This window comes from Phyllobates terribilis, unplaced genomic scaffold, assembly GCF_046119375.1.
Source record: "Phyllobates terribilis strain yellow unplaced genomic scaffold, ASM4611937v1 Scaffold_40__1_contigs__length_11209783, whole genome shotgun sequence".
NCBI classification, from domain to species: domain Eukaryota; kingdom Metazoa; phylum Chordata; class Amphibia; order Anura; family Dendrobatidae; genus Phyllobates; species Phyllobates terribilis.
Window position 1 is genome coordinate 2,921,357 of NW_027362800.1, and position 24,224 is coordinate 2,945,580.

At 45.2% G+C, this 24,224-nt stretch overlaps 18 non-coding genes across 18 annotated transcripts; all 18 read right to left on the reverse strand.

Annotated features, from left to right (window-relative positions):
- Window positions 1-864: 864 nt before the first annotated feature.
- Window positions 865-1,055, reverse strand: LOC141184574 (U2 spliceosomal RNA). Its single transcript, XR_012259316.1, has one exon. It is a non-coding gene; the product is annotated as a U2 spliceosomal RNA (small nuclear RNA).
- A 1,120-nt stretch (window positions 1,056-2,175) lies between these two features.
- Window positions 2,176-2,366, reverse strand: LOC141184575 (U2 spliceosomal RNA). Its single transcript, XR_012259317.1, has one exon. It is a non-coding gene; the product is annotated as a U2 spliceosomal RNA (small nuclear RNA).
- A 1,122-nt stretch (window positions 2,367-3,488) lies between these two features.
- Window positions 3,489-3,679, reverse strand: LOC141184576 (U2 spliceosomal RNA). Its single transcript, XR_012259318.1, has one exon. It is a non-coding gene; the product is annotated as a U2 spliceosomal RNA (small nuclear RNA).
- Window positions 3,680-4,799: 1,120 nt separating this feature from the next.
- LOC141191286 (U2 spliceosomal RNA) lies at window positions 4,800-4,990 on the reverse strand. Its single transcript, XR_012265284.1, has one exon. It is a non-coding gene; the product is annotated as a U2 spliceosomal RNA (small nuclear RNA).
- Window positions 4,991-6,111: 1,121 nt separating this feature from the next.
- LOC141186504 (U2 spliceosomal RNA) lies at window positions 6,112-6,302 on the reverse strand. The gene has a single exon (XR_012260776.1). It is a non-coding gene; the product is annotated as a U2 spliceosomal RNA (small nuclear RNA).
- A 1,125-nt stretch (window positions 6,303-7,427) lies between these two features.
- LOC141191287 (U2 spliceosomal RNA) lies at window positions 7,428-7,618 on the reverse strand. Its single transcript, XR_012265285.1, has one exon. It is a non-coding gene; the product is annotated as a U2 spliceosomal RNA (small nuclear RNA).
- Window positions 7,619-8,739: 1,121 nt separating this feature from the next.
- On the reverse strand, window positions 8,740-8,930 carry LOC141186505 (U2 spliceosomal RNA). Its single transcript, XR_012260777.1, has one exon. It is a non-coding gene; the product is annotated as a U2 spliceosomal RNA (small nuclear RNA).
- Window positions 8,931-10,054: 1,124 nt separating this feature from the next.
- On the reverse strand, window positions 10,055-10,245 carry LOC141185353 (U2 spliceosomal RNA). Its single transcript, XR_012260024.1, has one exon. It is a non-coding gene; the product is annotated as a U2 spliceosomal RNA (small nuclear RNA).
- A 1,120-nt stretch (window positions 10,246-11,365) lies between these two features.
- On the reverse strand, window positions 11,366-11,556 carry LOC141185322 (U2 spliceosomal RNA). Its single transcript, XR_012259995.1, has one exon. It is a non-coding gene; the product is annotated as a U2 spliceosomal RNA (small nuclear RNA).
- A 1,125-nt stretch (window positions 11,557-12,681) lies between these two features.
- Window positions 12,682-12,872, reverse strand: LOC141186507 (U2 spliceosomal RNA). The gene has a single exon (XR_012260779.1). It is a non-coding gene; the product is annotated as a U2 spliceosomal RNA (small nuclear RNA).
- Window positions 12,873-13,994: 1,122 nt separating this feature from the next.
- LOC141185323 (U2 spliceosomal RNA) lies at window positions 13,995-14,185 on the reverse strand. The gene has a single exon (XR_012259996.1). It is a non-coding gene; the product is annotated as a U2 spliceosomal RNA (small nuclear RNA).
- Window positions 14,186-15,311: 1,126 nt separating this feature from the next.
- On the reverse strand, window positions 15,312-15,502 carry LOC141184833 (U2 spliceosomal RNA). The gene has a single exon (XR_012259551.1). It is a non-coding gene; the product is annotated as a U2 spliceosomal RNA (small nuclear RNA).
- A 1,121-nt stretch (window positions 15,503-16,623) lies between these two features.
- Window positions 16,624-16,814, reverse strand: LOC141186508 (U2 spliceosomal RNA). Its single transcript, XR_012260780.1, has one exon. It is a non-coding gene; the product is annotated as a U2 spliceosomal RNA (small nuclear RNA).
- Window positions 16,815-17,934: 1,120 nt separating this feature from the next.
- LOC141186509 (U2 spliceosomal RNA) lies at window positions 17,935-18,125 on the reverse strand. The gene has a single exon (XR_012260781.1). It is a non-coding gene; the product is annotated as a U2 spliceosomal RNA (small nuclear RNA).
- Window positions 18,126-19,246: 1,121 nt separating this feature from the next.
- LOC141186510 (U2 spliceosomal RNA) lies at window positions 19,247-19,437 on the reverse strand. Its single transcript, XR_012260782.1, has one exon. It is a non-coding gene; the product is annotated as a U2 spliceosomal RNA (small nuclear RNA).
- Window positions 19,438-20,561: 1,124 nt separating this feature from the next.
- LOC141186511 (U2 spliceosomal RNA) lies at window positions 20,562-20,752 on the reverse strand. The gene has a single exon (XR_012260783.1). It is a non-coding gene; the product is annotated as a U2 spliceosomal RNA (small nuclear RNA).
- Window positions 20,753-21,873: 1,121 nt separating this feature from the next.
- Window positions 21,874-22,064, reverse strand: LOC141186512 (U2 spliceosomal RNA). The gene has a single exon (XR_012260784.1). It is a non-coding gene; the product is annotated as a U2 spliceosomal RNA (small nuclear RNA).
- Window positions 22,065-23,188: 1,124 nt separating this feature from the next.
- LOC141186513 (U2 spliceosomal RNA) lies at window positions 23,189-23,379 on the reverse strand. The gene has a single exon (XR_012260785.1). It is a non-coding gene; the product is annotated as a U2 spliceosomal RNA (small nuclear RNA).
- Window positions 23,380-24,224: the final 845 nt, after the last annotated feature.

The window sequence follows — 24,224 nt, forward strand, 5'->3', positions numbered from 1 at the left end:
CGGGGGGGGGGGGGTGGAACGAGCAGCTGTCTACCCTTAGCAGGAGGGTTGCTGATTAATTACCTCTCCTGCTGCTGCTGCTGCTGGCTGTCCAGCAGCAGACTGAAGGTGGCTGCTGCTGTGCGCAGGTATATAAAGGCTCAGAGCCTATTATGACACGCGCAGCCAGCGTTCCATTGCCACATTCCGTCTACTGCAGGCGGGATACCTGGATGGCTGAATGTCACTGAGAAGCTCACAGAGACCGCCATAAGCAACAGTTTAAAAGAATGCCACAGACTAATCAACCAAACTTTTTGGGTTGGTTTCTCTTTTATAGTCTGCAGGCATTAAATGAAAGAAGTCAGTGTTCCAGCAGAGGGAGACAACGTTTCAGAAAAGGCATTGTAGCAAACCAAAAAAGAAATTTTAAGCGCAGCAGAGTAACCAGCTCACATACCTGTTAGCTCAGGTGAGTTTAAAAGGCTGCTGTTGATAACAAGGGCATTTGCTAAATAGATGGTGTGTGTGCAACAATATACTGAAAGGTCAATTATATTGTGCAGCTTATCTCACCACCTGTAGTTATTTAGGTGAAAGCTCCAAAATGCTTGCCTAATATGTCTGTTTATCCAAAAGGAAGTATAGAGGGAGAGCTAGATAGATAGCATTGCATTACATTACATTACATGGCAATGCAATGCACAGTTGCTGAAGTTGAACCAAAATGAGCTTGTCATCTGGCTTCTGCAACTTTTAACATGAAAAATCCAATGAGGAGAAGAAAAGCAAAGCCAAAGAGTCCATCCCAAAATCCGACAAACAAGCAAAATGAACAAAAAGCATTGAATTCAATTCTTTCTGATTTTAGAAACTGCATTAAAGAAGGGGTGCACCGGTCCTAGAGATACTGCAATACCAGGTCAATGCGTGGAGTGGACAGAGCAAGCTCTTTTTCCATCTCCCTGTTCTAAAAATCCATTTAATATATGGTCCCCAGATAGGGGACGTATCAGATATTAAACTGATAAGAACAGATACTACACTTGATCTTAGCCAAAAGGCCGAGAAGCGATAACCAGAATTGGTTTCCGACTACGGTTCCACCCAAGGATTCTGAAAAGTCCATTTGTGGAGATGGCCACCTGGACTCCCGTTAAGAAGACATGCTGTCAACCTCTAGATCCCTCACATGCCTGCACTTTTCGGCTTGCTGCTGCTGCAATCCACGCGTTTTAGATCTGCATAACTCCACCTCTTTTAGCACAGTACCCTCAACCCCCGGCTGTTCCCACCCGCCTCAACACCGTTGGAAGGGAGGAGAACCAATTAAGGCGGGGGGGGGGTGGAACGAGCAGCTGTCTACCCTTAGCAGGAGGGTTGCTGATTAATTACCTCTCCTGCTGCTGCTGCTGCTGGCTGTCCAGCAGCAGACTGAAGGTGGCTGCTGCTGTGCGCAGGTATATAAAGGCTCAGAGCCTATTATGACACGCGCAGCCAGCGTTCCATTGCCACATTCCGTCTACTGCAGGCGGGATACCTGGATGGCTGAATGTCACTGAGAAGCTCACAGAGACCGCCATAAGCAACAGTTTAAAAGAATGCCACAGACTAATCAACCAAACTTTTTGGGTTGGTTTCTCTTTTATAGTCTGCAGGCATTAAATGAAAGAAGTCAGTGTTCCAGCAGAGGGAGACAACGTTTCAGAAAAGGCATTGTAGCAAACCAAAAAAGAAATTTTAAGCGCAGCAGAGTAACCAGCTCACATACCTGTTAGCTCAGGTGAGTTTAAAAGGCTGCTGTTGATAACAAGGGCATTTGCTAAATAGATGGTGTGTGTGCAACAATATACTGAAAGGTCAATTATATTGTGCAGCTTATCTCACCACCTGTAGTTATTTAGGTGAAAGCTCCAAAATGCTTGCCTAATATGTCTGTTTATCCAAAAGGAAGTATAGAGGGAGAGCTAGATAGATAGCATTGCATTACATTACATTACATGGCAATGCAATGCACAGTTGCTGAAGTTGAACCAAAATGAGCTTGTCATCTGGCTTCTGCAACTTTTAACATGAAAAATCCAATGAGGAGAAGAAAAGCAAAGCCAAAGAGTCCATCCCAAAATCCGACAAACAAGCAAAATGAACAAAAAGCATTGAATTCAATTCTTTCTGATTTTAGAAACTGCATTAAAGAAGGGGTGCACCGGTCCTAGAGATACTGCAATACCAGGTCAATGCGTGGAGTGGACAGAGCAAGCTCTTTTTCCATCTCCCTGTTCTAAAAATCCATTTAATATATGGTCCCCAGATAGGGGACGTATCAGATATTAAACTGATAAGAACAGATACTACACTTGATCTTAGCCAAAAGGCCGAGAAGCGATAACCAGAATTGGTTTCCGACTACGGTGCCACCCAAGGATTCTGAAAAGTCCATTTGTGGAGATGGCCACCTGGACTCCCGTTAAGAAGACATGCTGTCAACCTCTAGATCCCTCACATGCCTGCACTTTTCGGCTTGCTGCTGCTGCAATCCACGCGTTTTAGATCTGCATAACTCCACCTCTTTTAGCACAGTACCCTCAACCCCCGGCTGTTCCCACCCGCCTCAACACCGTTGGAAGGGAGGAGAACCAATTAAGGCGGGGGGGGGGGGTGGAACGAGCAGCTGTCTACCCTTAGCAGGAGGGTTGCTGATTAATTACCTCTCCTGCTGCTGCTGCTGCTGGCTGTCCAGCAGCAGACTGAAGGTGGCTGCTGCTGTGCGCAGGTATATAAAGGCTCAGAGCCTATTATGACACGCGCAGCCAGCGTTCCATTGCCACATTCCGTCTACTGCAGGCGGGATACCTGGATGGCTGAATGTCACTGAGAAGCTCACAGAGACCGCCATAAGCAACAGTTTAAAAGAATGCCACAGACTAATCAACCAAACTTTTTGGGTTGGTTTCTCTTTTATAGTCTGCAGGCATTAAATGAAAGAAGTCAGTGTTCCAGCAGAGGGAGACAACGTTTCAGAAAAGGCATTGTAGCAAACCAAAAAAGAAATTTTAAGCGCAGCAGAGTAACCAGCTCACATACCTGTTAGCTCAGGTGAGTTTAAAAGGCTGCTGTTGATAACAAGGGCATTTGCTAAATAGATGGTGTGTGTGCAACAATATACTGAAAGGTCAATTATATTGTGCAGCTTATCTCACCACCTGTAGTTATTTAGGTGAAAGCTCCAAAATGCTTGCCTAATATGTCTGTTTATCCAAAAGGAAGTATAGAGGGAGAGCTAGATAGATAGCATTGCATTACATTACATTACATGGCAATGCAATGCACAGTTGCTGAAGTTGAACCAAAATGAGCTTGTCATCTGGCTTCTGCAACTTTTAACATGAAAAATCCAATGAGGAGAAGAAAAGCAAAGCCAAAGAGTCCATCCCAAAATCCGACAAACAAGCAAAATGAACAAAAAGCATTGAATTCAATTCTTTCTGATTTTAGAAACTGCATTAAAGAAGGGGTGCACCGGTCCTAGAGATACTGCAATACCAGGTCAATGCGTGGAGTGGACAGAGCAAGCTCTTTTTCCATCTCCCTGTTCTAAAAATCCATTTAATATATGGTCCCCAGATAGGGGACGTATCAGATATTAAACTGATAAGAACAGATACTACACTTGATCTTAGCCAAAAGGCCGAGAAGCGATAACCAGAATTGGTTTCCGACTACGGTGCCACCCAAGGATTCTGAAAAGTCCATTTGTGGAGATGGCCACCTGGACTCCCGTTAAGAAGACATGCTGTCAACCTCTAGATCCCTCACATGCCTGCACTTTTCGGCTTGCTGCTGCTGCAATCCACGCGTTTTAGATCTGCATAACTCCACCTCTTTTAGCACAGTACCCTCAACCCCCGGCTGTTCCCACCCGCCTCAACACCGTTGGAAGGGAGGAGAACCAATTAAGGCGGGGGGGGGGTGGAACGAGCAGCTGTCTACCCTTAGCAGGAGGGTTGCTGATTAATTACCTCTCCTGCTGCTGCTGCTGCTGGCTGTCCAGCAGCAGACTGAAGGTGGCTGCTGCTGTGCGCAGGTATATAAAGGCTCAGAGCCTATTATGACACGCGCAGCCAGCGTTCCATTGCCACATTCCGTCTACTGCAGGCGGGATACCTGGATGGCTGAATGTCACTGAGAAGCTCACAGAGACCGCCATAAGCAACAGTTTAAAAGAATGCCACAGACTAATCAACCAAACTTTTTGGGTTGGTTTCTCTTTTATAGTCTGCAGGCATTAAATGAAAGAAGTCAGTGTTCCAGCAGAGGGAGACAACGTTTCAGAAAAGGCATTGTAGCAAACCAAAAAAGAAATTTTAAGCGCAGCAGAGTAACCAGCTCACATACCTGTTAGCTCAGGTGAGTTTAAAAGGCTGCTGTTGATAACAAGGGCATTTGCTAAATAGATGGTGTGTGTGCAACAATATACTGAAAGGTCAATTATATTGTGCAGCTTATCTCACCACCTGTAGTTATTTAGGTGAAAGCTCCAAAATGCTTGCCTAATATGTCTGTTTATCCAAAAGGAAGTATAGAGGGAGAGCTAGATAGATAGCATTGCATTACATTACATTACATGGCAATGCAATGCACAGTTGCTGAAGTTGAACCAAAATGAGCTTGTCATCTGGCTTCTGCAACTTTTAACATGAAAAATCCAATGAGGAGAAGAAAAGCAAAGCCAAAGAGTCCATCCCAAAATCCGACAAACAAGCAAAATGAACAAAAAGCATTGAATTCAATTCTTTCTGATTTTAGAAACTGCATTAAAGAAGGGGTGCACCGGTCCTGGAGATACTGCAATACCAGGTCAATGCGTGGAGTGGACAGAGCAAGCTCTTTTTCCATCTCCCTGTTCTAAAAATCCATTTAATATATGGTCCCCATATAGGGGACGTATCAGATATTAAACTGATAAGAACAGATACTACACTTGATCTTAGCCAAAAGGCCGAGAAGCGATAACCAGAATTGGTTTCCGACTACGGTGCCACCCAAGGATTCTGAAAAGTCCATTTGTGGAGATGGCCACCTGGACTCCCGTTAAGAAGACATGCTGTCAACCTCTAGATCCCTCACATGCCTGCACTTTTCGGCTTGCTGCTGCTGCAATCCACGCGTTTTAGATCTGCATAACTCCACCTCTTTTAGCACAGTACCCTCAACCCCCGGCTGTTCCCACCCGCCTCAACACCGTTGGAAGGGAGGAGAACCAATTAAGGTGGGGGGGGGGGTGGAACGAGCAGCTGTCTACCCTTAGCAGGAGGGTTGCTGATTAATTACCTCTCCTGCTGCTGCTGCTGCTGGCTGTCCAGCAGCAGACTGAAGGTGGCTGCTGCTGTGCGCAGGTATATAAAGGCTCAGAGCCTATTATGACACGCGCAGCCAGCGTTCCATTGCCACATTCCGTCTACTGCAGGCGGGATACCTGGATGGCTGAATGTCACTGAGAAGCTCACAGAGACCGCCATAAGCAACAGTTTAAAAGAATGCCACAGACTAATCAACCAAACTTTTTGGGTTGGTTTCTCTTTTATAGTCTGCAGGCATTAAATGAAAGAAGTCAGTGTTCCAGCAGAGGGAGACAACGTTTCAGAAAAGGCATTGTAGCAAACCAAAATAGAAATTTTAAGCGCAGCAGAGTAACCAGCTCACATACCTGTTAGCTCAGGTGAGTTTAAAAGGCTGCTGTTGATAACAAGGGCATTTGCTAAATAGATGGTGTGTGTGCAACAATATACTGAAAGGTCAATTATATTGTGCAGCTTATCTCACCACCTGTAGTTATTTAGGTGAAAGCTCCAAAATGCTTGCCTAATATGTCTGTTTATCCAAAAGGAAGTATAGAGGGAGAGCTAGATAGATAGCATTGCATTACATTACATTACATGGCAATGCAATGCACAGTTGCTGAAGTTGAACCAAAATGAGCTTGTCATCTGGCTTCTGCAACTTTTAACATGAAAAATCCAATGAGGAGAAGAAAAGCAAAGCCAAAGAGTCCATCCCAAAATCCGACAAACAAGCAAAATGAACAAAAAGCATTGAATTCAATTCTTTCTGATTTTAGAAACTGCATTAAAGAAGGGGTGCACCGGTCCTGGAGATACTGCAATACCAGGTCAATGCGTGGAGTGGACAGAGCAAGCTCTTTTTCCATCTCCCTGTTCTAAAAATCCATTTAATATATGGTCCCCAGATAGGGGACGTATCAGATATTAAACTGATAAGAACAGATACTACACTTGATCTTAGCCAAAAGGCCGAGAAGCGATAACCAGAATTGGTTTCCGACTACGGTGCCACCCAAGGATTCTGAAAAGTCCATTTGTGGAGATGGCCACCTGGACTCCCGTTAAGAAGACATGCTGTCAACCTCTAGATCCCTCACATGCCTGCACTTTTCGGCTTGCTGCTGCTGCAATCCACGCGTTTTAGATCTGCATAACTCCACCTCTTTTAGCACAGTACCCTCAACCCCCGGCTGTTCCCACCCGCCTCAACACCGTTGGAAGGGAGGAGAACCAATTAAGGCGGGGGGGGGGGGGGGTGGAACGAGCAGCTGTCTACCCTTAGCAGGAGGGTTGCTGATTAATTACCTCTCCTGCTGCTGCTGCTGCTGGCTGTCCAGCAGCAGACTGAAGGTGGCTGCTGCTGTGCGCAGGTATATAAAGGCTCAGAGCCTATTATGACACGCGCAGCCAGCGTTCCATTGCCACATTCCGTCTACTGCAGGCGGGATACCTGGATGGCTGAATGTCACTGAGAAGCTCACAGAGACCGCCATAAGCAACAGTTTAAAAGAATGCCACAGACTAATCAACCAAACTTTTTGGGTTGGTTTCTCTTTTATAGTCTGCAGGCATTAAATGAAAGAAGTCAGTGTTCCAGCAGAGGGAGACAACGTTTCAGAAAAGGCATTGTAGCAAACCAAAAAAGAAATTTTAAGCGCAGCAGAGTAACCAGCTCACATACCTGTTAGCTCAGGTGAGTTTAAAAGGCTGCTGTTGATAACAAGGGCATTTGCTAAATAGATGGTGTGTGTGCAACAATATACTGAAAGGTCAATTATATTGTGCAGCTTATCTCACCACCTGTAGTTATTTAGGTGAAAGCTCCAAAATGCTTGCCTAATATGTCTGTTTATCCAAAAGGAAGTATAGAGGGAGAGCTAGATAGATAGCATTGCATTACATTACATTACATGGCAATGCAATGCACAGTTGCTGAAGTTGAACCAAAATGAGCTTGTCATCTGGCTTCTGCAACTTTTAACATGAAAAATCCAATGAGGAGAAGAAAAGCAAAGCCAAAGAGTCCATCCCAAAATCCGACAAACAAGCAAAATGAACAAAAAGCATTGAATTCAATTCTTTCTGATTTTAGAAACTGCATTAAAGAAGGGGTGCACCGGTCCTGGAGATACTGCAATACCAGGTCAATGCGTGGAGTGGACAGAGCAAGCTCTTTTTCCATCTCCCTGTTCTAAAAATCCATTTAATATATGGTCCCCATATAGGGGACGTATCAGATATTAAACTGATAAGAACAGATACTACACTTGATCTTAGCCAAAAGGCCGAGAAGCGATAACCAGAATTGGTTTCCGACTACGGTGCCACCCAAGGATTCTGAAAAGTCCATTTGTGGAGATGGCCACCTGGACTCCCGTTAAGAAGACATGCTGTCAACCTCTAGATCCCTCACATGCCTGCACTTTTCGGCTTGCTGCTGCTGCAATCCACGCGTTTTAGATCTGCATAACTCCACCTCTTTTAGCACAGTACCCTCAACCCCCGGCTGTTCCCACCCGCCTCAACACCGTTGGAAGGGAGGAGAACCAATTAAGGTGGGGGGGGGGGTGGAACGAGCAGCTGTCTACCCTTAGCAGGAGGGTTGCTGATTAATTACCTCTCCTGCTGCTGCTGCTGCTGGCTGTCCAGCAGCAGACTGAAGGTGGCTGCTGCTGTGCGCAGGTATATAAAGGCTCAGAGCCTATTATGACACGCGCAGCCAGCGTTCCATTGCCACATTCCGTCTACTGCAGGCGGGATACCTGGATGGCTGAATGTCACTGAGAAGCTCACAGAGACCGCCATAAGCAACAGTTTAAAAGAATGCCACAGACTAATCAACCAAACTTTTTGGGTTGGTTTCTCTTTTATAGTCTGCAGGCATTAAATGAAAGAAGTCAGTGTTCCAGCAGAGGGAGACAACGTTTCAGAAAAGGCATTGTAGCAAACCAAAATAGAAATTTTAAGCGCAGCAGAGTAACCAGCTCACATACCTGTTAGCTCAGGTGAGTTTAAAAGGCTGCTGTTGATAACAAGGGCATTTGCTAAATAGATGGTGTGTGTGCAACAATATACTGAAAGGTCAATTATATTGTGCAGCTTATCTCACCACCTGTAGTTATTTAGGTGAAAGCTCCAAAATGCTTGCCTAATATGTCTGTTTATCCAAAAGGAAGTATAGAGGGAGAGCTAGATAGATAGCATTGCATTACATTACATTACATGGCAATGCAATGCACAGTTGCTGAAGTTGAACCAAAATGAGCTTGTCATCTGGCTTCTGCAACTTTTAACATGAAAAATCCAATGAGGAGAAGAAAAGCAAAGCCAAAGAGTCCATCCCAAAATCCGACAAACAAGCAAAATGAACAAAAAGCATTGAATTCAATTCTTTCTGATTTTAGAAACTGCATTAAAGAAGGGGTGCACCGGTCCTGGAGATACTGCAATACCAGGTCAATGCGTGGAGTGGACAGAGCAAGCTCTTTTTCCATCTCCCTGTTCTAAAAATCCATTTAATATATGGTCCCCAGATAGGGGACGTATCAGATATTAAACTGATAAGAACAGATACTACACTTGATCTTAGCCAAAAGGCCGAGAAGCGATAACCAGAATTGGTTTCCGACTACGGTGCCACCCAAGGATTCTGAAAAGTCCATTTGTGGAGATGGCCACCTGGACTCCCGTTAAGAAGACATGCTGTCAACCTCTAGATCCCTCACATGCCTGCACTTTTCGGCTTGCTGCTGCTGCAATCCACGCGTTTTAGATCTGCATAACTCCACCTCTTTTAGCACAGTACCCTCAACCCCCGGCTGTTCCCACCCGCCTCAACACCGTTGGAAGGGAGGAGAACCAATTAAGGCGGGGGGGGGGGGGGTGGAACGAGCAGCTGTCTACCCTTAGCAGGAGGGTTGCTGATTAATTACCTCTCCTGCTGCTGCTGCTGCTGGCTGTCCAGCAGCAGACTGAAGGTGGCTGCTGCTGTGCGCAGGTATATAAAGGCTCAGAGCCTATTATGACACGCGCAGCCAGCGTTCCATTGCCACATTCCGTCTACTGCAGGCGGGATACCTGGATGGCTGAATGTCACTGAGAAGCTCACAGAGACCGCCATAAGCAACAGTTTAAAAGAATGCCACAGACTAATCAACCAAACTTTTTGGGTTGGTTTCTCTTTTATAGTCTGCAGGCATTAAATGAAAGAAGTCAGTGTTCCAGCAGAGGGAGACAACGTTTCAGAAAAGGCATTGTAGCAAACCAAAAAAGAAATTTTAAGCGCAGCAGAGTAACCAGCTCACATACCTGTTAGCTCAGGTGAGTTTAAAAGGCTGCTGTTGATAACAAGGGCATTTGCTAAATAGATGGTGTGTGTGCAACAATATACTGAAAGGTCAATTATATTGTGCAGCTTATCTCACCACCTGTAGTTATTTAGGTGAAAGCTCCAAAATGCTTGCCTAATATGTCTGTTTATCCAAAAGGAAGTATAGAGGGAGAGCTAGATAGATAGCATTGCATTACATTACATTACATGGCAATGCAATGCACAGTTGCTGAAGTTGAACCAAAATGAGCTTGTCATCTGGCTTCTGCAACTTTTAACATGAAAAATCCAATGAGGAGAAGAAAAGCAAAGCCAAAGAGTCCATCCCAAAATCCGACAAACAAGCAAAATGAACAAAAAGCATTGAATTCAATTCTTTCTGATTTTAGAAACTGCATTAAAGAAGGGGTGCACCGGTCCTGGAGATACTGCAATACCAGGTCAATGCGTGGAGTGGACAGAGCAAGCTCTTTTTCCATCTCCCTGTTCTAAAAATCCATTTAAAATATGGTCCCGAGATAGGGGACGTATCAGATATTAAACTGATAAGAACAGATACTACACTTGATCTTAGCCAAAAGGCCGAGAAGCGATAACCAGAATTGGTTTCCGACTACGGTGCCACCCAAGGATTCTGAAAAGTCCATTTGTGGAGATGGCCACCTGGACTCCCGTTAAGAAGACATGCTGTCAACCTCTAGATCCCTCACATGCCTGCACTTTTCGGCTTGCTGCTGCTGCAATCCACGCGTTTTAGATCTGCATAACTCCACCTCTTTTAGCACAGTACCCTCAACCCCCGGCTGTTCCCACCCGCCTCAACACCGTTGGAAGGGAGGAGAACCAATTAAGGCGGGGGGGGGGTGGAACGAGCAGCTGTCTACCCTTAGCAGGAGGGTTGCTGATTAATTACCTCTCCTGCTGCTGCTGCTGCTGGCTGTCCAGCAGCAGACTGAAGGTGGCTGCTGCTGTGCGCAGGTATATAAAGGCTCAGAGCCTATTATGACACGCGCAGCCAGCGTTCCATTGCCACATTCCGTCTACTGCAGGCGGGATACCTGGATGGCTGAATGTCACTGAGAAGCTCACAGAGACCGCCATAAGCAACAGTTTAAAAGAATGCCACAGACTAATCAACCAAACTTTTTGGATTGGTTTCTCTTTTATAGTCTGCAGGCATTAAATGAAAGAAGTCAGTGTTCCAGCAGAGGGAGACAACGTTTCAGAAAAGGCATTGTAGCAAACCAAAATAGAAATTTTAAGCGCAGCAGAGTAACCAGCTCACATACCTGTTAGCTCAGGTGAGTTTAAAAGGCTGCTGTTGATAACAAGGGCATTTGCTAAATAGATGGTGTGTGTGCAACAATATACTGAAAGGTCAATTATATTGTGCAGCTTATCTCACCACCTGTAGTTATTTAGGTGAAAGCTCCAAAATGCTTGCCTAATATGTCTGTTTATCCAAAAGGAAGTATAGAGGGAGAGCTAGATAGATAGCATTGCATTACATTACATTACATGGCAATGCAATGCACAGTTGCTGAAGTTGAACCAAAATGAGCTTGTCATCTGGCTTCTGCAACTTTTAACATGAAAAATCCAATGAGGAGAAGAAAAGCAAAGCCAAAGAGTCCATCCCAAAATCCGACAAACAAGCAAAATGAACAAAAAGCATTGAATTCAATTCTTTCTGATTTTAGAAACTGCATTAAAGAAGGGGTGCACCGGTCCTGGAGATACTGCAATACCAGGTCAATGCGTGGAGTGGACAGAGCAAGCTCTTTTTCCATCTCCCTGTTCTAAAAATCCATTTAATATATGGTCCCGAGATAGGGGACGTATCAGATATTAAACTGATAAGAACAGATACTACACTTGATCTTAGCCAAAAGGCCGAGAAGCGATAACCAGAATTGGTTTCCGACTACGGTGCCACCCAAGGATTCTGAAAAGTCCATTTGTGGAGATGGCCACCTGGACTCCCGTTAAGAAGACATGCTGTCAACCTCTAGATCCCTCACATGCCTGCACTTTTCGGCTTGCTGCTGCTGCAATCCACGCGTTTTAGATCTGCATAACTCCACCTCTTTTAGCACAGTACCCTCAACCCACGGCTGTTCCCACCCGCCTCAACACCGTTGGAAGGGAGGAGAACCAATTAAGGCGGGGGGGGGGGGTGGAACGAGCAGCAGTCTACCCTTAGCAGGAGGGTTGCTGATTAATTACCTCTCCTGCTGCTGCTGCTGCTGCTGGCTGTCCAGCAGCAGACTGAAGGTGGCTGCTGCTGTGCGCAGGTATATAAAGGCTCAGAGCCTATTATGACACGCGCAGCCAGCGTTCCATTGCCACATTCCGTCTACTGCAGGCGGGATACCTGGATGGCTGAATGTCACTGAGAAGCTCACAGAGACCGCCATAAGCAACAGTTTAAAAGAATGCCACAGACTAATCAACCAAACTTTTTGGGTTGGTTTCTCTTTTATAGTCTGCAGGCATTAAATGAAAGAAGTCAGTGTTCCAGCAGAGGGAGACAACGTTTCAGAAAAGGCATTGTAGCAAACCAAAAAAGAAATTTTAAGCGCAGCAGAGTAACCAGCTCACATATCTGTTAGCTCAGGTGAGTTTAAAAGGCTGCTGTTGATAACAAGGGCATTTGCTAAATAGATGGTGTGTGTGCAACAATATACTGAAAGGTCAATTATATTGTGCAGCTTATCTCACCACCTGTAGTTATTTAGGTGAAAGCTCCAAAATGCTTGCCTAATATGTCTGTTTATCCAAAAGGAAGTATAGAGGGAGAGCTAGATAGATAGCATTGCATTACATTACATTACATGGCAATGCAATGCACAGTTGCTGAAGTTGAACCAAAATGAGCTTGTCATCTGGCTTCTGCAACTTTTAACATGAAAAATCCAATGAGGAGAAGAAAAGCAAAGCCAAAGAGTCCATCCCAAAATCCGACAAATAAGCAAAATGAACAAAAAGCATTGAATTCAATTCTTTCTGATTTTAGAAACTGCATTAAAGAAGGGGTGCACCGGTCCTGGAGATACTGCAATACCAGGTCAATGCGTGGAGTGGACAGAGCAAGCTCTTTTTCCATCTCCCTGTTCTAAAAATCCATTTAATATATGGTCCCCAGATAGGGGACGTATCAGATATTAAACTGATAAGAACAGATACTACACTTGATCTTAGCCAAAAGGCCGAGAAGCGATAACCAGAATTGGTTTCCGACTACGGTGCCACCCAAGGATTCTGAAAAGTCCATTTGTGGAGATGGCCACCTGGACTCCCGTTAAGAAGACATGCTGTCAACCTCTAGATCCCTCACATGCCTGCACTTTTCGGCTTGCTGCTGCTGCAATCCACGCGTTTTAGATCTGCATAACTCCACCTCTTTTAGCACAGTACCCTCAACCCCCGGCTGTTCCCACCCGCCTCAACACCGTTGGAAGGGAGGAGAACCAATTAAGGCGGGGGGGGAGGGTGGAACGAGCAGCTGTCTACCCTTAGCAGGAGGGTTGCTGATTAATTACCTCTCCTGCTGCTGCTGCTGCTGGCTGTCCAGCAGCAGACTGAAGGTGGCTGCTGCTGTGCGCAGGTATATAAAGGCTCAGAGCCTATTATGACACGCGCAGCCAGCGTTCCATTGCCACATTCCGTCTACTGCAGGCGGGATACCTGGATGGCTGAATGTCACTGAGAAGCTCACAGAGACCGCCATAAGCAACAGTTTAAAAGAATGCCACAGACTAATCAACCAAACTTTTTGGGTTGGTTTCTCTTTTATAGTCTGCAGGCATTAAATGAAAGAAGTCAGTGTTCCAGCAGAGGGAGACAACGTTTCAGAAAAGGCATTGTAGCAAACCAAAATAGAAATTTTAAGCGCAGCAGAGTAACCAGCTCACATACCTGTTAGCTCAGGTGAGTTTAAAAGGCTGCTGTTGATAACAAGGGCATTTGCTAAATAGATGGTGTGTGTGCAACAATATACTGAAAGGTCAATTATATTGTGCAGCTTATCTCACCACCTGTAGTTATTTAGGTGAAAGCTCCAAAATGCTTGCCTAATATGTCTGTTTATCCAAAAGGAAGTATAGAGGGAGAGCTAGATAGATAGCATTGCATTACATTACATTACATGGCAATGCAATGCACAGTTGCTGAAGTTGAACCAAAATGAGCTTGTCATCTGGCTTCTGCAACTTTTAACATGAAAAATCCAATGAGGAGAAGAAAAGCAAAGCCAAAGAGTCCATCCCAAAATCCGACAAACAAGCAAAATGAACAAAAAGCATTGAATTCAATTCTTTCTGATTTTAGAAACTGCATTAAAGAAGGGGTGCACCGGTCCTGGAGATACTGCAATACCAGGTCAATGCGTGGAGTGGACAGAGCAAGCTCTTTTTCCATCTCCCTGTTCTAAAAATCCATTTAATATATGGTCCCGAGATAGGGGACGTATCAGATATTAAACTGATAAGAACAGATACTACACTTGATCTTAGCCAAAAGGCCGAGAAGCGATAACCAGAATTGGTTTCCGACTACGGTGCCACCCAAGGATTCTGAAAAGTCCATTTGTGGAGATGGCCACCTGGACTCCCGTTAAGAAGACATGCTGTCAACCTCTAGATCCCTCACATGCCTGCACTTTTCGGCTTGCTGCTGCTGCAATCCACGCGTTTTAGATCTGCATAACTCCACCTCTTTTAGCACAGTACCCTCAACCCACGGCTGTTCCCACCCGCCTCAACACCGTTGGAAGGGAGGAGAACCAATTAAGGCGGGGGGGGGGGGGTGGAACGAGCAGCTGTCTACCCTTAGCAGGAGGGTTGCTGATTAATTACCTCTCCTGCTGCTGCTGCTGCTGCTGGCTGTCCAGCAGCAGACTGAAGGTGGCTGCTGCTGTGCGCAGGTATATAAAGGCTCAGAGCCTATTATGACACGCGCAGCCAGCGTTCCATTGCCACATTCCGTCTACTGCAGGCGGGATACCTGGATGGCTGAATGTCACTGAGAAGCTCACAGAGACCGCCATAAGCAACAGTTTAAAAGAATGCCACAGACTAATCAACCAAACTTTTTGGGTTGGTTTCTCTTTTATAGTCTGCAGGCATTAAATGAAAGAAGTCAGTGTTCCAGCAGAGGGAGACAACGTTTCAGAAAAGGCATTGTAGCAAACCAAAAAAGAAATTTTAAGCGCAGCAGAGTAACCAGCTCACATACCTGTTAGCTCAGGTGAGTTTAAAAGGCTGCTGTTGATAACAAGGGCATTTGCTAAATAGATGGTGTGTGTGCAACAATATACTGAAAGGTCAATTATATTGTGCAGCTTATCTCACCACCTGTAGTTATTTAGGTGAAAGCTCCAAAATGCTTGCCTAATATGTCTGTTTATCCAAAAGGAAGTATAGAGGGAGAGCTAGATAGATAGCATTGCATTACATTACATTACATGGCAATGCAATGCACAGTTTCTGAAGTTGAACCAAAATGAGCTTGTCATCTGGCTTCTGCAACTTTTAACATGAAAAATCCAATGAGGAGAAGAAAAGCAAAGCCAAAGAGTCCATCCCAAAATCCGACAAATAAGCAAAATGAACAAAAAGCATTGAATTCAATTCTTTCTGATTTTAGAAACTGCATTAAAGAAGGGGTGCACCGGTCCTGGAGATACTGCAATACCAGGTCAATGCGTGGAGTGGACAGAGCAAGCTATTTTTCCATCTCCCTGTTCTAAAAATCCATTTAATATATGGTCCCCAGATAGGGGACGTATCAGATATTAAACTGATAAGAACAGATACTACACTTGATCTTAGCCAAAAGGCCGAGAAGCGATAACCAGAATTGGTTTCCGACTACGGTGCCACCCAAGGATTCTGAAAAGTCCATTTGTGGAGATGGCCACCTGGACTCCCGTTAAGAAGACATGCTGTCAACCTCTAGATCCCTCACATGCCTGCACTTTTCGGCTTGCTGCTGCTGCAATCCACGCGTTTTAGATCTGCATAACTCCACCTCTTTTAGCACAGTACCCTCAACCCCCGGCTGTTCCCACCCGCCTCAACACCGTTGGAAGGGAGGAGAACCAATTAAGGCGGGGCGGGGGGTGGAACGAGCAGCTGTCTACCCTTAGCAGGAGGGTTGCTGATTAATTACCTCTCCTGCTGCTGCTGCTGCTGGCTGTCCAGCAGCAGACTGAAGGTGGCTGCTGCTGTGCGCAGGTATATAAAGGCTCAGAGCCTATTATGACACGCGCAGCCAGCGTTCCATTGCCACATTCCGTCTACTGCAGGCGGGATACCTGGATGGCTGAATGTCACTGAGAAGCTCACAGAGACCGCCATAAGCAACAGTTTAAAAGAATGCCACAGACTAATCAACCAAACTTTTTGGGTTGGTTTCTCTTTTATAGTCTGCAGGCATTAAATGAAAGAAGTCAGTGTTCCAGCAGAGGGAGACAACGTTTCAGAAAAGGCATTGTAGCAAACCAAAAAAGAAATTTTAAGCGCAGCAGAGTAACCAGCTCACATACCTGTTAGCTCAGGTGAGTTTAAAAGGCTGCTGTTGATAACAAGGGCATTTGCTAAATAGATGGTGTGTGTGCAACAATATACTGAAAGGTCAATTATATTGTGCAGCTTATCTCACCACCTGTAGTTATTTAGGTGAAAGCTCCAAAATGCTTGCCTAATATGTCTGTTTATCCAAAAGGAAGTATAGAGGGAGAGCTAGATAGATAGCATTGCATTACATTACATTACATGGCAATGCAATGCACAGTTGCTGAAGTTGAACCAAAATGAGCTTGTCATCTGGCTTCTGCAACTTTTAACATGAAAAATCCAATGAGGAGAAGAAAAGCAAAGCCAAAGAGTCCATCCCAAAATCCGACAAACAAGCAAAATGAACAAAAAGCATTGAATTCAATTCTTTCTGATTTTAGAAACTGCATTAAAGAAGGGGTGCACCGGTCCTGGAGATACTGCAATACCAGGTCAATGCGTGGAGTGGACAGAGCAAGCTCTTTTTCCATCTCCCTGTTCTAAAAATCCATTTAATATATGGTCCCCAGATAGGGGACGTATCAGATATTAAACTGATAAGAACAGATACTACACTTGATCTTAGCCAAAAGGCCGAGAAGCGATAACCAGAATTGGTTTCCGACTACGGTGCCACCCAAGGATTCTGAAAAGTCCATTTGTGGAGATGGCCACCTGGACTCCCGTTAAGAAGACATGCTGTCAACCTCTAGATCCCTCACATGCCTGCACTTTTCGGCTTGCTGCTGCTGCAATCCACGCGTTTTAGATCTGCATAACTCCACCTCTTTTAGCACAGTACCCTCAACCCCCGGCTGTTCCCACCCGCCTCAACACCGTTGGAAGGGAGGAGAACCAATTAAGGCGGGGGGGGGGTGGAACGAGCAGCTGTCTACCCTTAGCAGGAGGGTTGCTGATTAATTACCTCTCCTGCTGCTGCTGCTGCTGGCTGTCCAGCAGCAGACTGAAGGTGGCTGCTGCTGTGCGCAGGTATATAAAGGCTCAGAGCCTATTATGACACGCGCAGCCAGCGTTCCATTGCCACATTCCGTCTACTGCAGGCGGGATACCTGGATGGCTGAATGTCACTGAGAAGCTCACAGAGACCGCCATAAGCAACAGTTTAAAAGAATGCCACAGACTAATCAACCAAACTTTTTGGGTTGGTTTCTCTTTTATAGTCTGCAGGCATTAAATGAAAGAAGTCAGTGTTCCAGCAGAGGGAGACAACGTTTCAGAAAAGGCATTGTAGCAAACCAAAAAAGAAATTTTAAGCGCAGCAGAGAAACCAGCTCACATATCTGTTAGCTCAGGTGAGTTTAAAAGGCTGCTGTTGATAACAAGGGCATTTGCTAAATAGATGGTGTGTGTGCAACAATATACTGAAAGGTCAATTATATTGTGCAGCTTATCTCACCACCTGTAGTTATTTAGGTGAAAGCTCCAAAATGCTTGCCTAATATGTCTGTTTATCCAAAAGGAAGTATAGAGGGAGAGCTAGATAGATAGCATTGCATTACATTACATTACATGGCAATGCAATGCACAGTTGCTGAAGTTGAACCAAAATGAGCTTGTCATCTGGCTTCTGCAACTTTTAACATGAAAAATCCAATGAGGAGAAGAAAAGCAAAGCCAAAGAGTCCATCCCAAAATCCGACAAATAAGCAAAATGAACAAAAAGCATTGAATTCAATTCTTTCTGATTTTAGAAACTGCATTAAAGAAGGGGTGCACCGGTCCTGGAGATACTGCAATACCAGGTCAATGCGTGGAGTGGACAGAGCAAGCTCTTTTTCCATCTCCCTGTTCTAAAAATCCATTTAATATATGGTCCCCAGATAGGGGACGTATCAGATATTAAACTGATAAGAACAGATACTACACTTGATCTTAGCCAAAAGGCCGAGAAGCGATAACCAGAATTGGTTTCCGACTACGGTGCCACCCAAGGATTCTGAAAAGTCCATTTGTGGAGATGGCCACCTGGACTCCCGTTAAGAAGACATGCTGTCAACCTCTAGATCCCTCACATGCCTGCACTTTTCGGCTTGCTGCTGCTGCAATCCACGCGTTTTAGATCTGCATAACTCCACCTCTTTTAGCACAGTACCCTCAACCCCCGGCTGTTCCCACCCGCCTCAACACCGTTGGAAGGGAGGAGAACCAATTAAGGCGGGGGGGGGGGTGGAACGAGCAGCTGTCTACCCTTAGCAGGAGGGTTGCTGATTAATTACCTCTCCTGCTGCTGCTGCTGCTGGCTGTCCAGCAGCAGACTGAAGGTGGCTGCTGCTGTGCGCAGGTATATAAAGGCTCAGAGCCTATTATGACACGCGCAGCCAGCGTTCCATTGCCACATTCCGTCTACTGCAGGCGGGATACCTGGATGGCTGAATGTCACTGAGAAGCTCACAGAGACCGCCATAAGCAACAGTTTAAAAGAATGCCACAGACTAATCAACCAAACTTTTTGGGTTGGTTTCTCTTTTATAGTCTGCAGGCATTAAATGAAAGAAGTCAGTGTTCCAGCAGAGGGAGACAACGTTTCAGAAAAGGCATTGTAGCAAACCAAAAAAGAAATTTTAAGCGCAGCAGAGTAACCAGCTCACATACCTGTTAGCTCAGGTGAGTTTAAAAGGCTGCTGTTGATAACAAGGGCATTTGCTAAATAGATGGTGTGTGTGCAACAATATACTGAAAGGTCAATTATATTGTGCAGCTTATCTCACCACCTGTAGTTATTTAGGTGAAAGCTCCAAAATGCTTGCCTAATATGTCTGTTTATCCAAAAGGAAGTATAGAGGGAGAGCTAGATAGATAGCATTGCATTACATTACATTACATGGCAATGCAATGCACAGTTGCTGAAGTTGAACCAAAATGAGCTTGTCATCTGGCTTCTGCAACTTTTAACATGAAAAATCCAATGAGGAGAAGAAAAGCAAAGCCAAAGAGTCCATCCCAAAATCCGACAAACAAGCAAAATGAACAAAAAGCATTGAATTCAATTCTTTCTGATTTTAGAAACTGCATTAAAGAAGGGGTGCACCGGTCCTGGAGATACTGCAATACCAGGTCAATGCGTGGAGTGGACAGAGCAAGCTCTTTTTCCATCTCCCTGTTCTAAAAATCCATTTAATATATGGTCCCCAGATAGGGGACGTATCAGATATTAAACTGATAAGAACAGATACTACACTTGATCTTAGCCAAAAGGCCGAGAAGCGATAACCAGAATTGGTTTCCGACTACGGTGCCACCCAAGGATTCTGAAAAGTCCATTTGTGGAGATGGCCACCTGGACTCCCGTTAAGAAGACATGCTGTCAACCTCTAGATCCCTCACATGCCTGCACTTTTCGGCTTGCTGCTGCTGCAATCCACGCGTTTTAGATCTGCATAACTCCACCTCTTTTAGCACAGTACCCTCAACCCCCGGCTGTTCCCACCCGCCTCAACACCGTTGGAAGGGAGGAGAACCAATTAAGGCGGGGGGGGGGGGGGTGGAACGAGCAGCTGTCTACCCTTAGCAGGAGGGTTGCTGATTAATTACCTCTCCTGCTGCTGCTGCTGCTGGCTGTCCAGCAGCAGACTGAAGGTGGCTGCTGCTGTGCGCAGGTATATAAAGGCTCAGAGCCTATTATGACACGCGCAGCCAGCGTTCCATTGCCACATTCCGTCTACTGCAGGCGGGATACCTGGATGGCTGAATGTCACTGAGAAGCTCACAGAGACCGCCATAAGCAACAGTTTAAAAGAATGCCACAGACTAATCAACCAAACTTTTTGGGTTGGTTTCTCTTTTATAGTCTGCAGGCATTAAATGAAAGAAGTCAGTGTTCCAGCAGAGGGAGACAACGTTTCAGAAAAGGCATTGTAGCAAGCCAAAAAAGAAATTTTAAGCGCAGCAGAGTAACCAGCTCACATACCTGTTAGCTCAGGTGAGTTTAAAAGGCTGCTGTTGATAACAAGGGCATTTGCTAAATAGATGGTGTGTGTGCAACAATATACTGAAAGGTCAATTATATTGTGCAGCTTATCTCACCACCTGTAGTTATTTAGGTGAAAGCTCCAAAATGCTTGCCTAATATGTCTGTTTATCCAAAAGGAAGTATAGAGGGAGAGCTAGATAGATAGCATTGCATTACATTACATTACATGGCAATGCAATGCACAGTTGCTGAAGTTGAACCAAAATGAGCTTGTCATCTGGCTTCTGCAACTTTTAACATGAAAAATCCAATGAGGAGAAGAAAAGCAAAGCCAAAGAGTCCATCCCAAAATCCGACAAACAAGCAAAATGAACAAAAAGCATTGAATTCAATTCTTTCTGATTTTAGAAACTGCATTAAAGAAGGGGTGCACCGGTCCTGGAGATACTGCAATACCAGGTCAATGCGTGGAGTGGACAGAGCAAGCTCTTTTTCCATCTCCCTGTTCTAAAAATCCATTTAATATATGGTCCCCAGATAGGGGACGTATCAGATATTAAACTGATAAGAACAGATACTACACTTGATCTTAGCCAAAAGGCCGAGAAGCGATAACCAGAATTGGTTTCCGACTACGGTGCCACCCAAGGATTCTGAAAAGTCCATTTGTGGAGATGGCCACCTGGACTCCCGTTAAGAAGACATGCTGTCAACCTCTAGATCCCTCACATGCCTGCACTTTTCGGCTTGCTGCTGCTGCAATCCACGCGTTTTAGATCTGCATAACTCCACCTCTTTTAGCACAGTACCCTCAACCCCCGGCTGTTCCCACCCGCCTCAACACCGTTGGAAGGGAGGAGAACCAATTAAGGCGGGGGGGGGGGTGGAACGAGCAGCTGTCTACCCTTAGCAGGAGGGTTGCTGATTAATTACCTCTCCTGCTGCTGCTGCTGCTGGCTGTCCAGCAGCAGACTGAAGGTGGCTGCTGCTGTGCGCAGGTATATAAAGGCTCAGAGCCTATTATGACACGCGCAGCCAGCGTTCCATTGCCACATTCCGTCTACTGCAGGCGGGATACCTGGATGGCTGAATGTCACTGAGAAGCTCACAGAGACCGCCATAAGCAACAGTTTAAAAGAATGCCACAGACTAATCAACCAAACTTTTTGGGTTGGTTTCTCTTTTATAGTCTGCAGGCATTAAATGAAAGAAGTCAGTGTTCCAGCAGAGGGAGACAACGTTTCAGAAAAGGCATTGTAGCAAACCAAAAAAGAAATTTTAAGCGCAGCAGAGTAACCAGCTCACATACCTGTTAGCTCAGGTGAGTTTAAAAGGCTGCTGTTGATAACAAGGGCATTTGCTAAATAGATGGTGTGTGTGCAACAATATACTGAAAGGTCAATTATATTGTGCAGCTTATCTCACCACCTGTAGTTATTTAGGTGAAAGCTCCAAAATGCTTGCCTAATATGTCTGTTTATCCAAAAGGAAGTATAGAGGGAGAGCTAGATAGATAGCATTGCATTACATTACATTACATGGCAATGCAATGCACAGTTGCTGAAGTTGAACCAAAATGAGCTTGTCATCTGGCTTCTGCAACTTTTAACATGAAAAATCCAATGAGGAGAAGAAAAGCAAAGCCAAAGAGTCCATCCCAAAATCCGACAAACAAGCAAAATGAACAAAAAGCATTGAATTCAATTCTTTCTGATTTTAGAAACTGCATTAAAGAAGGGGTGCACCGGTCCTGGAGATACTGCAATACCAGGTCAATGCGTGGAGTGGACAGAGCAAGCTCTTTTTCCATCTCCCTGTTCTAAAAATCCATTTAATATATGGTCCCCAGATAGGGGACGTATCAGATATTAAACTGATAAGAACAGATACTACACTTGATCTTAGCCAAAAGGCCGAGAAGCGATAACCAGAATTGGTTTCCGACTACGGTGCCACCCAAGGATTCTGAAAAGTCCATTTGTGGAGATGGCCACCTGGACTCCCGTTAAGAAGACATGCTGTCAACCTCTAGATCCCTCACATGCCTGCACTTTTCGGCTTGCTGCTGCTGCAATCCACGCGTTTTAGATCTGCATAACTCCACCTCTTTTAGCACAGTACCCTCAACCCCCGGCTGTTCCCACCCGCCTCAACACCGTTGGAAGGGAGGAGAACCAATTAAGGCGGGGGGGGGGGGGGTGGAACGAGCAGCTGTCTACCCTTAGCAGGAGGGTTGCTGATTAATTACCTCTCCTGCTGCTGCTGCTGCTGGCTGTCCAGCAGCAGACTGAAGGTGGCTGCTGCTGTGCGCAGGTATATAAAGGCTCAGAGCCTATTATGACACGCGCAGCCAGCGTTCCATTGCCACATTCCGTCTACTGCAGGCGGGATACCTGGATGGCTGAATGTCACTGAGAAGCTCACAGAGACCGCCATAAGCAACAGTTTAAAAGAATGCCACAGACTAATCAACCAAACTTTTTGGGTTGGTTTCTCTTTTATAGTCTGCAGGCATTAAATGAAAGAAGTCAGTGTTCCAGCAGAGGGAGACAACGTTTCAGAAAAGGCATTGTAGCAAGCCAAAAAAGAAATTTTAAGCGCAGCAGAGTAACCAGCTCACATACCTGTTAGCTCAGGTGAGTTTAAAAGGCTGCTGTTGATAACAAGGGCATTTGCTAAATAGATGGTGTGTGTGCAACAATATACTGAAAGGTCAATTATATTGTGCAGCTTATCTCACCACCTGTAGTTATTTAGGTGAAAGCTCCAAAATGCTTGCCTAATATGTCTGTTTATCCAAAAGGAAGTATAGAGGGAGAGCTAGATAGATAGCATTGCATTACATTACATTACATGGCAATGCAATGCACAGTTGCTGAAGTTGAACCAAAATGAGCTTGTCATCTGGCTTCTGCAACTTTTAACATGAAAAATCCAATGAGGAGAAGAAAAGCAAAGCCAAAGAGTCCATCCCAAAATCCGACAAACAAGCAAAATGAACAAAAAGCATTGAATTCAATTTTTTCTGATTTTAGAAACTGCATTAAAGAAGGGGTGCACCGGTCCTGGAGATACTGCAATACCAGGTCAATGCGTGGAGTGGACAGAGCAAGCTCTTTTTCCATCTCCCTGTTCTAAAAATCCATTTAATATATGGTCCCCAGATAGGGGACGTATCAGATATTAAACTGATAAGAACAGATACTACACTTGATCTTAGCCAAAAGGCCGAGAAGCGATAACCAGAATTGGTTTCCGACTACGGTGCCACCCAAGGATTCTGAAAAGTCCATTTGTGGAGATGGCCACCTGGACTCCCGTTAAGAAGACATGCTGTCAACCTCTAGATCCCTCACATGCCTGCACTTTTCGGCTTGCTGCTGCTGCAATCCACGCGTTTTAGATCTGCATAACTCCACCTCTTTTAGCACAGTACCCTCAACCCCCGGCTGTTCCCACCCGCCTCAACACCGTTGGAAGGGAGGAGAACCAATTAAGGCGGGGGGGGGGTGGAACGAGCAGCTGTCTACCCTTAGCAGGAGGGTTGCTGATTAATTACCTCTCCTGCTGCTGCTGCTGCTGGCTGTCCAGCAGCAGACTGAAGGTGGCTGCTGCTGTGCGCAGGTATATAAAGGCTCAGAGCCTATTATGACACGCGCAGCCAGCGTTCCATTGCCACATTCCGTCTACTGCAGGCGGGATACCTGGATGGCTGAATGTCACTGAGAAGCTCACAGAGACCGCCATAAGCAACAGTTTAAAAGAATGCCACAGACTAATCAACCAAACTTTTTGGGTTGGTTTCTCTTTTATAGTCTGCAGGCATTAAATGAAAGAAGTCAGTGTTCCAGCAGAGGGAGACAACGTTTCAGAAAAGGCATTGTAGCAAACCAAAAAAGAAATTTTAAGCGCAGCAGAGTAACCAGCTCACATACCTGTTAGCTCAGGTGAGTTTAAAAGGCTGCTGTTGATAACAAGGGCATTTGCTAAATAGATGGTGTGTGTGCAACAATATACTGAAAGGTCAATTATATTGTGCAGCTTATCTCACCACCTGTAGTTATTTAGGTGAAAGCTCCAAAATG